The sequence below is a fragment of the Impatiens glandulifera genome, chromosome 8 (assembly GCF_907164915.1).
Source record: "Impatiens glandulifera chromosome 8, dImpGla2.1, whole genome shotgun sequence".
NCBI classification, from domain to species: domain Eukaryota; kingdom Viridiplantae; phylum Streptophyta; class Magnoliopsida; order Ericales; family Balsaminaceae; genus Impatiens; species Impatiens glandulifera.
In genome coordinates this window covers 17359657-17373662 of record NC_061869.1, presented here as the reverse complement: position 1 = coordinate 17373662, position 14006 = coordinate 17359657, and positions in this window count along the sequence as shown.

The following is a 14006-nucleotide window of genomic DNA, read 5'->3' as shown; positions in this document are numbered from 1 at the left end:
AATCGATTTTAACCGGTTGAGAATTTAAACCGATATTTTAACTTTATGATTTTGAACCGATTTTTGAACTTAGTAATTTAAATGATCATTTGATTGAAGAAGAAAGACATAATAGATATCGATAAAGATCGGTTTGGAGTACCAAAAAAGAGAAAATTACATAACGATCATTTTAGAAAGTTTGTCATCCACCACCTCCTCGTTGAGGACATTCGAGAGGTTCACCAGGGTACCCGGTCCCAGGTTTGGAACGTAGGCCTGAAGGACCCGGCTTAGTTGAGGAGCATAGCCGAAACCTCTCTTTGTTTCGACCATGGTTTTCAAATTATTGTAGATGACCGACGCCCAGTTGATGGGGGTATTGCTGACGATGTAGGTCATCATATCAAAAGTCCTCTTGGAATAGTTTTGGTTTGGGGATTGGCATATGATCGACCGGTTGACGATCTCATGCAGGAGTTGGATGTGAGGGGCGAGGCTGGTTTTTAGGCCGTGATTCTCCACCGGTGTTTCGGTTCCGGAGAACATTTCAGCATAGTCAACTGCTACACTGCCCACCCGGGATGGGAAATCGGAGAACCCTTCAGTGGGAAGATTGAACATCCCAGCGAGTCCGCTCTCGGGGAGAATGATAATATTGTTTTTCACGATGGAAGTAATGACTTACCGAGCATGGATGCATTATCGAAAAATTCCAACACCTCTGGAATGAATAGAGGTCCGGATTCTTCGAGGAAATCACGAAGGCTGGAGTCGTTAAGGGATTCAAAGAGTATTTCCCTTACTTCAACATCCTCCATGTTGAGGACATAGTCGAAGTCGATGCATAGGTAATTCCTTAGAGTGCGATTAGACATTTTTCAAATATTGCTAAGAGAGAGAGAGATAAATTTTTTTTTGTTGTTTGGAGGTGTGTCGGAATGAGAAGGAGAGGTCTCTTAAATAGATTTGAAATTGGAGGGAAAGTTTGAGCATTTAATGTTGATATTCCGTTTTGTCTCATTAATGCTGGGAATATTTATGTTTTCAAAACGCCTTGGGAAGGGGTTACTTTTTGACCGGTTGCGGAGACCGAGGCTGAGAATCTAGTTGGAAAGTAACTAAGTTTATGTAATTTCTCATGTAGTTGGAATTCAAAGTTAGTTTTCATTAATGGAAGAGGAATTACAATAATCCGAAAGAAACATAGATTAAACCGAAAGAGATCATAATTGAGTAGGATAACAATACAACCGGTGCGTAAAGCAAAATGACCGGTTGTAAGAAGGAGTGACTTTAATGGCCGGAGTTGGTAAGGTGTCGGTTCTTCTTCTTCCAAGCTTTCTCGAACCGCTCATAGAAGTAGTCGGCGGATTCCCTGGTCACGATTTTGGACTGGTTCAGCCCCTCGCCCAGACATAGCGGAACCCCGAGTTCCATGAGTAGGAAGCTGATCTGAGGAATCAGGCCGGTATGACGAGTGGTGATCATCCAGATCAGGGCGTAGAACAACACCCTATACCAATTGACCGGAGTATCAGTTGTGATAGCGGTCATCATGTTGAAGACGGTGGCGTAGTAGGTGTTTGCGACATCCTTTCCCAAGATGGCCCGACAGATGATGTCATTGAGAAGCTCGTATTTAGCCCTCAATGATGACCGAGCTCCGTGGTCATTGACCGGACAGTTTGAGCGAGAGAAGTTAAAGAGATTTCAGCCTTTAGTTCGGCCGGAACATTCAGATCGGTAAGACCTTGCTTCGGAAGGTCGAAGCACCGAGCAAAATCACCCTCAGAGAAGTCAAACACCGTTCCTCCAACCCTAGATTGAATGAGGGTATCAAAGTACAGGGTACCACAGAAGACCCTGGCGTTATGGAAAAATTCGAGTACGGTCTCAAGAAAGATGACATGTTTGTCATCTAGGAAGGATTTCAGTCCGATGTCTTCTAGAGACTTGATCATTTTGAATATCTCATAGTGTTCTGTCCCTTGAGCGGAATCAAAATCAACTTGGAGAATGTTTTGGAACTGAGACATTTTTGTCTTAGTGAGATGATATTTTGATATTGTGGATAATTTGTCTGATGTTCACCTAACTTATATATTAGTTGAGGGGTGATAGTATTATCCAGTGTATAGCAGGTGATTTAGTCTATTAACCATATGATAAAGCATATTGCATGAATTAGGTATGTCTACAGCCTAAGGTGTTAGTCATAGGCCTGGACGGTGAAAGATATCATATCTTCACGTCTTTTGAGGTATGACTATTTTGTTTTGAAAAAGTATCTTTTCAGAACAGATACATCTAAACACAGACAGTTTTTTCATTTCTGTTCGGAAGTCAAATAATCCAGAATATCTTATTTCCAAACCGGTCGGTTTTCAGTCATTGGTCCCAATGCAGTTAATTAGTATAGGTACTAAGTAACTGGTCGGTTTATAGTAACTGATAGACAAAGCCGTTCTTCAATAAATACAGTGGAAAATTCGGTTTTCGATATTTTAGGAAGAACTGCCGGTTTTGTTTGTCCGAACCGATTTTCTTTTTAGAGATTAAAGGTTTAAGAAATGAGTTGATTAATATCGGTTAAGCCGAGGATGTTTCTGAAGTAAGAAAGCTTAGCTTCATGCAGGGGCTTTGTGAAGATATCGGCTACTTGTTGATCCGTTGCTACATATTCCAGCCGAATATGCTTCTACATGACATGTTTCCCGGATGAAGTGATGCCTTATGTCGATGTGCTTGGTTCTAAAGTGTAAAACCGGATTGTATGTGATTGCTATGGCACTTGTGTTGTCACAGAAAATAGGAGACTCTTCGGCGGTGATACCGAAGTCCTTTAGTTGTTGTTGAATCCATAGGAGTTGTGAGCAGAAACTTCCGGCTGCCAGATATTCAGCCTCTGCGGTTGATGTGGCAACCGATGTTTGCTTCTTGTTGTGCCATGAAACAAGCCGATCACCTAGGAATTAGCATGTTCCGCTGGTACTTTTTCTGTCAACTTTACAGCCTGCATAGTCTGCATCCGAGTAGCTAGTGATGTTGAAAGATGAGTCCTTTGGATACCACAGACCGACTTCAGGGGTTCCCTTTAGATATTTCAAGATTCGCTTAGCGGGTGTATAGTGAGACTGTTTGGGATTAGACTGGAATCTTCCACACACTCCGACCGCAAATAGTATGTCCGGTCTACTTGCTGTCAGGTATAATAGTGAACCGATGATTCCACGATAGGTCGTCAGGTCTACTGCCTGACCGTCATCATCCTTATCCAGTTTGATTGATGAGCTCATTGGAGTAGCGACAGAGGAACATGTGTCCATCCTAAATTTCTTTAGAAGTTCCTTTGTATATTTGGACTGACTGATGACGTTCCTCCTTCGAGTTGTTTAACCTGAAGACCTAGGAAGAAACTTAATTCTCCCATCATACTCATTTCAAATTTGTTAGTCATCAAGTTTGAGAATTTATCACATAGCTTGGGATCGGTTGATCCGAAAATGATACCATCCACATATATTTGAACAAGTAGAATCTGCCCCTTTTTCTCAAATTTAAATAGGGTTTTATCCACTGAACCTATGGTGAAATCATGGTGTAACAGAAATGCGGTTAGTGTATCATACCAAGCTCTAGGAGCTTGTTTTAAACCGTACAGTGCTTTATTTAGGCGGTATACCTGATTAGGTAGGTCAGCATTTTTAAAACCGGGTGGTTGTTCAACATATACTTCTTCGCGTAGGTCACCATTTAAAAATGCACTTTTAACATCCATTTGAAAAACTTTAAAATTTTTGAAAGCAACAAAGGCTAGAAAAATCCTAATGGCTTCAATCCCAGCTACAAGAGAAAATGATTCTTCAAAATCAATGCCTTCTTCCTGTTTGTATCCTTGTGCCACTAATCTGGCTTTGTTCCTCGTAACCAAACCGTCTTCATTGAGTTTATTTTCTGAATACCCATCTTGTTCCTATGACCGGTTGATCTTTCAATCTAGGGACTAGATACCATACTTTATTACTCTCAAACTAATTTAACTCTTCTTGCATTCCCAAGATCCAGTCCGGATCCGACAATGCTTCATCCACCCTTTTCGGCTCAATTTGAGATATGAACGCGGAATTAAAGTATTCCTCCAGGATTTGTTGCCTAGTTTGAACGGGTTTTGAAGGGTCGTCTATAATAAGCTCAGAAGGATGATTTGTGTTCCTTTTGAGATTCGGTTTAGGAGTGTCTACCAAATCACCGTTTGTTTGATCAAGGCTAGACATATCGGTAGGCTGATCAACAATGTCAGACCGACCGATTTCCTCAGTTTGGACCGAGGTGTCAGCTTCCTGCTGTGTGGCAGCTTAATCCGACTGGGTTTCAATTTCACCCATTTGGTCATGTACAAACCGTCTGAAAACCGGAGTCTCATCTTCACCATCAGAATGGATATTATTATTTTCCAATCTGTTGTGTAGATCAAAGTATGATGTAGTGTTACTTTCAACCGATTCGTCGAATACAACATGAAGAGATTCCTCCATGGTTAAAGTTCTAGTATTGTATACTCTATATGCTTTACTAACCGTTGAGTAACCTAGCATTATCCCAATATCGGATTTTGCATCAAAAGCAGATATGTAGTTTTTGCCATTTATGTGAATGTAACATTTACAACCGAAAATTTTAAGATACCGAATGTTAGGAATCCTATCAAAATACACTTCATATGGTATTTTGTTGTGAAACTTATTGATCAAAGACCGGTTTTGTGTATAACATGCAGTACTGATAGCTTCAGCCCAAAATTTTTGAGCTACTCCCGAATCGGCTATCATAGACCTTGCGGCTTCCTTGAGAGTTCGGTTTCTTCTCTCGGCCATGACGTTTAGTTGAGGAGTTCTAGCACTAGACAACTCGTGTCTAATGCCGGATTCATCAAGATATGCATTTAGGGTACTATTTGTAAATTTGGTTCCTCTATCACTCCTAATGTTATTTATGCGTGTTGATTTTTCATTTTGCAAACGTTTAAGCAGTGTGATTAAATTCGATGCGGTATCACGTTTAGATGCCAAAAATATTACCCATGTATATCTAGAATAATCATCAATAACAACCATAGTGTAAATCATACCACCTAGGTTGGTGACCCTAATCGGTCCAAATAAGTCCATGTGAAGAAGATCTAAGCATCGGTTAGACTGAATGTGTCCCTCACTCTTAAAGGTTGACTTAGTTTGTTTACCCATTTGACATGCTGAACATACCTTATCTTTGTTAAATACTATATCAGGAATTCCTTCAACTAACTTTTTACTACGGATATAGTTTAAGGTTTTGAGGTTTAGATGATTTAGCCTTTTATGCCATAGCCAGGTTTGATCGGTTTTAGCTACCATGCAGATAAGTTGTTCTACTTCACTCTTCCAGTATACCTTGTATATGTTTCCTAACCTATTTTCGGTTAGTAGTGTGTTTCCATGAGAGTTTTTAACTAAGCATGCATGTTTGAGGAATTCTACAGTATATCCACCATCACACATCTGACTAATGCTTAGCAGGTTAAAATGTAGATTTTCGACTAGAAGTACAATATCAATTGTTAAATTACCATGGACAATCTTACCCTTTCCCACAGTTCTACCTCTTGAGTTGTCACCGAAAACAATCATTGCACCGATTTCTATTTTAATGTCGGTTAGAAGGTTGTTGTTTCCAGTCATGTGTCTGGAGCAACCGCTGTCCAGATATCACTCAGAGTTTCCTAGCCGTTTCTTCATATCTTGCAAAATATATACATATTTACAACTATTTGGTACCCACATTTACTTGGGTCCACAATTGATTAGTCCCTTAGGTATCCAGACTTTAATAAGTCGGACAACTTTCTCGGTTATGGTTCTAACTAGTTTTCCTATGCTCGGTTTGATATCTTTTTGTTTCCCTAAGAGTGCCTTATTTGGTGGTGACATTTGGTTTATCCTATGTGGTCGTGAATCGGTTTGTTTACCTTTGGGTCGGTTGGCTTTCATTCTCTCAGGATGAAGCCATTTTTCGGAGTCAGTTGGACTTACATAGGTTATTTCTTCTTCCGGTCTTGAGTCACTTTGTTACTTCTTACAAAGGGAAGATTGTCTTTTGTGAGCTTCATCTTGTCAGAACGGTTCCTGTTGTTTTTGTATCCAAGACCAAATTTGCATTTGGGATGTCTCTTGTATTTAGACAACTGGTTTACCATTTCACTAGATCTTTTCCATGTGGCTATTCGATACCGGGTTCGGGCATCTTCTTCTTCGGTCAACTCTTGAACTGACTCCTTGAGCTATTCGGTCTCAAAGGATAGTTCAGGTGCTGCCTTGATTTCTAAAATTTCATCAGGTTAAATACTATTGGTTTTAGGTTCGGACAGAGTTGGTGCTATGGGGTCGGTTCTAAAATTGAGTTGGGTTGGTATTAAGGTTAATAGGTTCTTATATTCTACTACCATGTCATTTAGTGCATAAAATAACTCATCTTTAGTAGATTCTTCACAAGGAGAGTTAGATACATGTTCCTCGTTTGCCATGAGACAGGTGAGTTCATCATCGTTGTCACTGTGAGCCCATAAGCTTCCTCCATCATTGACTATCAGTGCTTTCTGAACTTCCCTTCCTTCACCGGTTTATGAGTGATTGTTTCTTTCGTTCTGATCATCCGATTTCCGGTCATCCCGTCTTGGTTTTCTGCATTCCCACCTGAAATGTCCCAAACAATTACAATTATAGCATCTAACATTAGATTTATCACCGTAGTTATAGTTGTTGTTTGTCGGTTGGCTTCTCTTCATGAATATTCCAAACTTTTGTGCATGCATTGCCATAGTATCCTCGGTGAACTGTTCAGCGGTTCTGATCGGTGCAGGAGCAACCGGTTCCATGGATGTGACTAAAGCTTTAGTGGAGGTTGAGGCTGATACTTCATCTTCGATCCTAGATCTCATTTCAAACTCATATGCCTTAAGATCTTCGAACACATTGTGTAGCTTCATCTTGCTTAGACAGTTTGATTCCCTCATCACCATTGTCTTTATATCTCATGCGCTTGGAAGAGATCTTAATGCTTTCATGATAGTTTCCTTGTTATCATACTTCTTTCCAAGAGTTGATAACTCATTTATCACATCTATAAACCGGTCACTGTACTCCCTCATTGTTTCTCCTGGTTTCATCTTAATGTTTTCAAACTTCTGGGTAGCCACCATTAACTTGTTTCCTTGGTTCTTTCATTACCCTCATGGAGTTGAATCACCGTTTTCCATATTTCCTTTGCGGTGTTGCAATCTATGACCTTACAAAAGGTATTCTTGTCCAAACCGTTGATGATGTGGTTTCTGGCATGGTTGTCCAGATTATTTCTTCTCCTATCATCTTTTGTCCAATCCTCCCTATCTTTATCAATCTTTATCGGTCATTCAAACAGGATGAATGACATCTCATCATCCATAGTGATTAAGTGCAGGTGCATGCGTATCTTCCAGTTGACGAAATCATCACCTTCTAGCATTGGAGGCTTCTCGAAAGTCATGCTTGCTTGAGTATTGAAACTAACTACTCTGATACCAATTGTTAGGATCTAGATCGCAGATGGGGAACCGGGGTCTGACCGGTTAGTACTTTTCACTCAACGGTTGGTGTTTAATCCAGTTAGAGATTAACACCGGGGTTTCAATACTACACAAACTATCACAAACCCTTGAACCGAGTTCAAGTGCGGAAGTGGTTTGTTTCAGGTTGAAGCAGCACGCACACGGGATGAATAAGGCCGGATTTGGGTAAAGTCGGTTTGGAGTTTAGTGGGTTGGTTTGGGATTCAGTAAATCGGTTTAAGTAATGTTTAATCGGTTAGGGCGGTATGAGTTGGTTAGTATAAATCGGTTAGAATGTAAGGCCGGCAGAAAGTAAAGAACAAGACATATTTTTATGGATGTTCGGAGATAAAACTCCTATGTCACCCCTTCCTCTCAAAACCGCGAGAAGGATATTCACTAAGGAATACACAAACACAATATCCGATCGAGACTTATTTGCTGCTCGATAAACACTCGTACAATTCTCACCGAAATTGTAATCTTACTTCAAGTGCACACTTAAGCTCTTTAATCTTAGAGAGATAAACGCAACTTATAACTTGGGTTGTTGTAACTACTAGAACTGGTAACTCTTGTAACTGCATTTACTCCTCTTCAGCTCCTTCTTTTATAGGTAAAATGTGCAACAGTCACATTTCATTTCTTTGAATATGATTGGTTGAGCAGAGGTTCAGTGTTTCAGACCTGGCGGTTTAGGCTTCCAATGTGTAGGTCAAACCGGCTAGGTTTGTCTTTTACTTTATATAGCAACTGTCGGTTGGACAGTTGGCTACACCTGGAAGGTTGCGCCTCTGACTTATCCCATAGTGGAAAGATCTTTTCAGGCGGTCTTCTGCAGCCTGCAGAGTATCCTCAAACTTGTATGGATATGGCAATGTTATGGTCTGTTCCTTTGGTATCATCTTCCGCAGATACTCAAAGTATCTGTTTGCACCGATTTGTAGATTGTACTTAGTTTGATGTTCTTGGCTTCTTTCTCAAATAGTCTTTTCATCGGTTTTCCGGTTAGATGCATTTCGGTTTAGGATGTCTACCGGTTGTTTAGGTTAAACGGATGACTTCAGGTTTTTCATAGCTTCAGGTTAACCGGATGACTTCCGGTTTTGGTTGCATCTTTTGCCTTGTCTTCTAACCGGTCTTGTTTTCCTGATCGGTTGGATTCTTGACCGGTTGGATTACTTGACCGATCTTGGTTCTTTAACCGTTCCTGCACAGGAAGTTTATTTTGTTAAGTTCTTATTTTAACCGGTATAATTTATCTAACAGATATATATAACACTTGTTTCCCAAATTAGTTAACCTAAAATAATTAACAAGAACATATTTTCCATAAATCAGTTTCCTGAGCGAATGGAATGAAATCAAAGATGCAACACTACTCAAAGCCAAGGGAAATAGATTTGCAACAAACGTGTTCAAGTGCGGCTTTGGAGCAGTGGTGTATAACATTTGACAAGAACGGAATGCAAGAGTATATGGCAGAACCCGCAGGAGCTTTGAAGAGTTATGGAAATATATTGTATCGGATTGCAGCGCCCTCGTGGGAACGTGGACAAGAATTCCAAGCACGGAGCAGAACTAGAATATCTGTAGAAACTGGAATTTACCGTTTTTTAAACTCACTAGAATTGAAAGAATTGTAATCAGATAATTCATTTACGTTTTTAGCTTTTTAGCTTTTATTCAGAATGTTATGACTTCAAAATCATTTTATGCATGTCTAGAATAATCTCTTAAACTCGTGGTTTTTTTCCCAAATTTGGGAATTTTTAATGAAATGACGCTAAGTCGTTTTTCAAATAATAATAATAATAATAATAATAATAATAATTAACAAGTCAATATTTGCCATTCGGGTTATATGATTATAACCTATTTATATTTCCATTCAATAATATTGACCTCAACTGAATTCCAATGAATCAAATGATAAGCTTTTGAGGGACTCAAATAAAGTTTATCATGAGAATTTTCAATAGTTATTGGTTTGAGCCAACCCAATGTAACATATATGAGTGGTTTGTCGAAAATAAAACACAAAACATAAAATAAATAGTGAGAGAAAAAAAAGCGAGATCTTCCATATACCTTCTACCCAAAATTATCAATATCGAGAATCTCTAAAGGTTCTTTATATTCCTTCAAATATATAGTTAGATAAATATTAATATTAGTTATTTTATTTTAATCATCTCTTAAATTTTGAGACAGATTCTATAAAAGCCTAGAGCTGATCAGTTTTCCGAACGAATGGAATGAAATCAAAGATGCAGCATTACTCAAAGCCAAGGGAAATATATTTGCAACAAGCGTGTTCAAGTGCGGCTTTAGAGCAGTGGTGTATAACATTTGGCAATAACGGAATGCAAGGGTATATGGCAGAACCCGCATGAGCGTTGAAGAGTTATGGAAAGATATTGTATCAGATTACAGTGCCCTCGCGGGAACGTGGACAAGAATTCCAAGCACAAAGCAGAACTGGAATATCTGTAGGAACTGGAATTTACCGTTTTTAAACTCACAAGAATTGAAAGCATTGTAATTAGATAATTCATTTACGTTTTTAGCTTTTTAGCTTTTATTCAGAATTTTATGACTTCAAAATCATTCTATGCCTGTCTAGAATGATCTCTTAAACTCGTGGTTTTTTTCCCCATTTTTGGGAATTTTTAATGAAATGACGATAAGTATTTTTTCTCCCAAAAAAAAAATTATCCCTTAAATTGTGTTATTAATTTATAGTAACACTTGACATGTCATTAAATGTCAAGTGATATCCAATGGGATTTAAGCTCTAATTAATAAATTAGGCAATACTTGGTCATTTTAATTTTGTACTATAAAAAATAATATCATACAAAAATGTACATTTGACACTCAACAAGTATAGAGCGAAAAATGAACTTAAAGAGAAAAAAATTAATAACAATACGTCATGTACAACGCGCTACAACAACAATAACCAATGTCAAGACAATAAACATAACTCTAAATTAAAAAAGTTATTTCACCCAAACGACCACATTCTACCTTCACTTTGTCATATTATCTATCACATTCCATCATTATTTTGTGCATTTTACTCCAAATGATTCGTCATAATCTTCTCATATATATAACCATTACTCCATCATATAAACTTTTATTTGCACCCGGTGAGATTTGAATAATGGTCTTTAAATTATTAATTTATATTTATAATTTTGAGTATAAATATATAAATTGATATAAATCATTATTTGACCTCATATATTTAGCCACAAGTTATCCATACTCATTTACACTCACATAAGATTCAAATTAATAAGTATGTTTGACCTAATGACCAATAATTGGTAATGAGACAAATTAAACAAACAAAATATCATATATTGTTAAATTATGTGTGTTATTGAATATCACTAATTTATTACAACGAGTGATATTGAATTTATCACAATTGAACTCTAATTAATACATACATATATAAATCACTATAATTCAAAAGTTTCTAAACACATCCTCCATAATATTAATGAACATCTAAATAATGTGAAGGAGTGTTTCTAGATCAGAACAAAGTTGTTAGGTAGCCTACTAATTTAATGGTTTTAAAGAAGGTTTTTATTTTAAAATACAAATTAAGCATATTTAATTTGAATCTAAACTTATGAATGAATTTATTATCTATTATAATGAAAATATCGTGCTAATAATGCAAATGTCACATGTTTGTTGACAACTTTTTTCAAGAATTTAAGATTAAATTTATATATAAATGATAATTAAATAATTTAATTAGAGCATCATACTAATAGTGTAAAAGTTCACAGGTTAATCTCTAGACGATAGCATCACTCCAAACTTAAAAAGAAGTATTATACCTAAATTAATTCGTCTCTTTCCCTCATTTAGACATTTTCTCTTGACTAACTCTTCATTATGGACCACCTCCTTTCTTATAGCCTCAACTCATTCGTCATTAACGACCACATAGTCCACTTCTTACCCTCACTTTTGATATTTTCCCTAAATAATCCATCATTATCAACCACCTTCATTTATACTTACCATTAGAACACTTTAGATTTTTTTATTTATATTTATAATTTTATTTATGGATTTATTAATTAATATAAACGAGTTGACCTATTTATTGATTAACATGTTAATCATATTTATATAATGAATATCCAAATTATTAAGAATGTATACCAATAAGTAGTGATGCAATAAATTAAATAAATAATGTACACTGGTAAAAAATTGACCTTTACCGACGGTTTTTACCGAAGGTTTTATAAACTCTCCTAAATACTCCCGAGAGGAACAAATCTTTCGGTATTGAAAATAGATTTCGAGAGGGGTGTATAACCTTCGGTTTTACTAATTAGTACCGAAAGTTCTTTGTAGAACTTTCGGTTTTTACCTTCCCAAAAAACCAAAAATAATTCTAAGTGTTGGATATGGGTTAATTGCGAAGGTTTTTAAAAAAATCTTCGGTTTTGCAATTCCTGATATTTTTAATTGCGAAGGTTATTCAAAGAACTTTCGGTTTTACCTTTTTTGAAATTCTTTATTGCGAAGGTTTTCCAATAAACCTTTAGTTTTGACTCACCCCAAAAGAATTAAAAATAATTCTAAGTTTGGTGATGGTTATTTCCGAAGGTTTTTCAATAAACCTTCGGTTTTGACTAATATCAAAACCAAAAGTAATATGAAAACCTTCGGTAACTACCTCTATAAATACAAACCCTAACCCTTCTATTTTTCATTCCACTCTCTCCTTTCTCTCTCTTTCGCGCCGCAGCCCCCTCCTCCACCGCCGCTTTTCTTCTTCGTTCAGGTTAGATATTTTATGTTTTTTTTGTTGTTTATTATTAGATTTAGATTTCTTATCATGTAATTTATATTATCTAGATTTAGGCTAGTTTAGATTATTAGTTTGGTAGTTTGATTTAGATTTGTTATTGTTTAGATTAGATTTAGGTTAGTTTGTTAAATATATATGATTTTGTTAGATTTGTTATTGTGTTTGATTTAAGTTATATTAGATTTAGGTTACGGTTATTTTGTTTGATTAATATATATATATATATGAAATGCATTTAGGATGGGTGAGTCATGGCATAGTCTTCGGCGTACACCGGAGAAACTGTCTCGGTATTACCTGAATTTGCTAGCACAAACAGAAATTGCGGCTCGTGAGGAAGAGGTGAGAAATATGACGCTAGAAATGGAGTAAATCCGATTGAGGGATGCGGAAAGAGGTCAATTGTTGAGGGAAATTAAAGCGGACAGGGCTGAAATGGCACAGAAATTGGAGAATTTCGAACAACTTGAATTGTTGAGGTGTCGACAAAATCAACCACCCCCTCCTCCCTCCCCATCTAATAATTTCTAGATTATACCGTTTGATTAATTATGTGTTTTTTTTTTCGTACGAACGATGACATTTTGATGTTTTTTGTTTTCATAATTATGAATTATTATTATTATGTTTGGTTTGGTTTTTAATATGTTGTTCATGAATTATTTTATTTTGGTTTGGTTTTTAATATGTTGTTCATTAATTATTTTCCTTTGGTTTGCTAATCATCATAATTTTTAACAAAACAGCATTGCCAAAACCGAAAGTTTTAAAATAAACCTTCGGTTTTGACCCTTGTTTAAAAAAAACAGAAAATTTTCTAAGTGTTGGTAAGGGACAAAACCGAAGGTTTATTTGAAAACCTTCGATTTTGACCCTTGTTAAAAAAAACAGAAAATTTTCTAAATGTTGGGAAGGGACAAAACCGAAGGTTTTCGAATAAACCTTCGGTTTTGAACCTTGTTTAAAAAAAACAGAAAATTTTCTAAGTGTTGGGAAGGGACAAAACCGAAGGTTTATTCGAAAACCTTCGGTTTTGACCCTTGTTAAAAAAAACAGAAAATTTTCTAAATGTTGGGAAGGGACAAAACCGAAGGTTTATTTGAAAACCTTCGGTTTTGACCCTTGTTAAAAAAAACAGAAAATATTCTAAGTGTTGGGAAGGGACAAAAATGAAGGTTTATTTGAAAACCAATTTTCTAAGTGTTGGGAAGGGACAAAACCAAAGGTTTATTCGAAAACCTTCGGTTTTGACCCTTGTTAAAAAAAACAGAAAATTATCTAAATGTTGGGAAGGGACAAAACCGAATGTTTATTTGAAAACCTTCGGTTTTGACCCTTGTTAAAAAAAATAGAAAATATTCTAAGTGTTGGGAAGGGACAAAAATGAAGGTTTATTTGAAAACCTTCGGTTTTTACCCTTGTTAAAAAAAACAGAAAATTTTCTAAGTGTTGGGAAGGGACAAAACCGAAGGTTTATTTGAAAACCTTCGGTTTTGACCATTCCCAAAAAACATTCTGTTTAAGGTTAGGACCGAGAGGTTTATTCAAAAC